This window comes from Apis dorsata, unplaced genomic scaffold (assembly GCF_000469605.1).
Source record: "Apis dorsata unplaced genomic scaffold, Apis dorsata 1.3 scaffold_309, whole genome shotgun sequence".
NCBI lineage: Eukaryota > Metazoa > Arthropoda > Insecta > Hymenoptera > Apidae > Apis > Apis dorsata.
The window spans coordinates 799962-802927 of NW_006263581.1; the positions used below are offsets into that span (position 1 = coordinate 799962).

The 2966-nt window shown below is 41.9% G+C and overlaps 1 protein-coding gene across 2 annotated transcripts in view; it reads left to right on the forward strand.

The window, feature by feature from the left end:
- The window catches only part of LOC102672893 (protein Tob1-like), a 98003-nt gene continuing 95037 nt past the window's right edge, over positions 1-2966 (forward strand). The window contains exon 1 of one of the 2 annotated variants that reach the window (XM_006617514.2): positions 1-372. The gene's annotated coding sequence lies outside the window, so the exon portion shown is untranslated. The remainder of the gene's footprint in view (positions 373-2966) is intronic. The other variant, XM_031511361.1, reaches the window with a different exon arrangement.

Below are 2966 nucleotides of genomic sequence, written 5' to 3' on the forward strand. Positions count from 1 at the left end.
AGCAGCGTACACGCCATCCTCTGTAATACGCATACCGTACGTGTACGAGGTCCGTGCACACACCATCCGCCGACACACGCGTCCTCTCGCGCACACGGACCACCGGTGAACAGAGGATCCTTCTTCGATATACCACAAAGGAGAGGAGATAGAAGGGAAGGAAGTAGCGACGCGGATGTTCCGACCAGTGCTACGACGGAGACGCGAGGAAGGAATTAACTCGAACGCGCGATCAACGGTTTCCAAATAAGTGAAAATATCATCACGGGGAAGATAGATAGACTTTTGGTGCGAAGCAGGTGCGAACGGTCCTCGTCTGTTTCGTCTCTTCTTCGTTCATCGGCTTCTGACATCGAGGAATAGCACGTGCAGGTGTGTATCCGAACGCGGGCACGTGTACGGTGCACGCTCGTCACGCTACGTATATATGCATACGTATTTCTATGCGTGTATGTGTGAATGTGTGTGTGTATGTATATATATATACGCGTGTGTGCGTGTGTGTTGCGTGTTTGGCTTGATTAGGTGAGATCGAAGAAGGGGAACGGAGGTAAAATTTTAACGAAACGGACAGGTGGTAGGCATAGGCGAGTTTTCTGTCGATCCAGTCGCGAGTGTTACTGTTGTTGTTGTTGTTGTTGTTGTTGTTACTATCCTCAGTGCGTTTTTAATCGATGGTAAACACTGAGCCGTGAGTGTTTCTCTTTAAAGACGCGAGTCGAAAGGTCGCGTAAACCATTGGGGACGAACTAACAGTGAAACCGGAAACGGCCATCCGAGACCGCCGCGGTATTGTTCGAAGAATACACAGTGAAACAGTAATTAGAGTGGATAAACGAGGAATATTTCGAGGAAATTCTTTCCGATTATGCGTGGCACACTTGGTAATCCTCTCTTTATATCTTGGATGTATCTTTATGCAAATCGAAGATTTGTCGTTTCTACGTATCTTGGTGGAATTTCGTGAGATTCAAATTATCCAATTAATCGATCCCTTCTTTTGATTCTATTTATTATTCGAGTATTGCAGTTTCACATTCACGTTTCTTCCCAGAACGCAAGATCACTCGATATCTCGCGATATTTTGCGAAATTCCGCAATTTGCATAGAGTAATTCTTCGAATTTAAAAACTCGTTTGAGAAGGATGTAGGATAGGCATTGCGAATCAAAGTATCCACACGTGTGCCGCAGAAAAATTATTCTTAATTAATTATTCTTTTACTTCCAATTCGTACGAATTGAAAATTCGAGTCGATCTCTCTTCTTAAGCGGCATACTTCTCATTTGAAAAATTCTTCTTGCACGACCTACATGCACTCGTCACGAAAATCTTGTACAAGAGTCTTAATGGTCTGTCGAAAAGGATTATTTACCGACGAATCAACTTTGAAGGTGAGCAAAAGGCGAGGGAAACTTTCCATCCCACGTCTCACCCTTTCGCATTAAGCAGCTCGTAAATATTGACTTACGGTCGAGTAGGCGTAAAGATCGGTTCGTCATTTGTGCTCCAGAGTGGCTCCGTTGACAGCTATAATTTGTATCGTGCGCAGTTTACATTGTTCGCGACCAAACCCGCTCCTCGCTGCCTGCATAACAGCGCGGCTTTAAATCAATGTACCACCACGTAACGTTATTGATAAAAGGGGTACGTACATATGTATCACGTTGCACGACGTTTGCGTGTCCGTACACGGATGCACGCGCTCTGTACTTTTCCTCTTTTTCTTTTCCTTTTTTCTTCTTTCGCATCCACCTCGTACGACTTTCCAACCGTGAAACACGAAACGATCCGAATTTCCTCTGTTTTTCGGGGGAATAGTTCGAATTTATTTCGTTCGTCGAAATAACCAAAGGATAGGAATATTTTCTTTTTTTTAAATTGCATGTGTTCCTGCGTAAGATCTTTTTAACGAGAGTGATGGTTCGCATATACGTCTTCCAAGATTTCGAATCTATTTTGGTCAAAAGAAATAAAAACGATAAGAAGACAAGTATTTTTAAATCACAGCGCGAGGGATATACTCTTCGATTAAGGATAAAGATTTTTTCTCAAAATATATTTCAAAGAGTGGACAGAATTCTATCTACTCTTAATATCCAATTTTTTTAATTACCCTTGGACGAATTATCGAAATCATTCGATCACGAGATTCAACATATGAACGCGTATTTCGACGATATAGATTCGTCTCACCACCTCGAATACCATTCATCGTTCGACGTGTCTCTCAAAATCGACACCATTCCATCTCTAATTTCAAAGAATTAACCGTAGAATTTGGCATGGCGATACGATTCAGTTTACGACAGGTGTTGTAACTGGCCCAGATTCCGGTTCATTTACCAATAGAACCGCTTAAATATATCGATTGATTGCGCAAGGAAATCCTTGCGAATCGCGGATTCCTCGCGATCGGCAGGATCGATAGAGGGATCGCAAACGAAGAAGGAAAGTCGATCTTCGTTTTCTATCTATCTTTCGATAGGATTCAATCGTGGATCTGTAAAGGAAGAGCGGCCAATTAAGTTCGCAAAATGTCTGACGCGCATTTCGATTCATCATCCATGGGCCAATTTCTATACGCTCGAATCAGAGTCGATTCGTGTCCACGACGCTTCTGCCCGTGTCTATTATTCATTTGACGAGATTTATGGGTGAATCGGTTTCGCCAAGCCTGCATTTCGCGTGCGGTATTCGCGGTTGGTTTTTTCTTTTTTTCTTTTTTTTTTTTTTTTGGAATTGCAAACCTTTTAGCGCGAAGCGTGTAAATCAAATGGATGCGTGAAAGTTGATGAGTTTCGAGGTGTATTGGATATATAAGATTGTTTTAATTGTGCATTGAGATTCAGATCTCTTAGGTGTTAAACGCGTCTTTTGAAATATTTTATGATCAATATTAATGATCGCGTGAAAGCATTGATTGTCATATAGAGATAGAGTTTTTTTTTTTTTTTTTTTGGTTT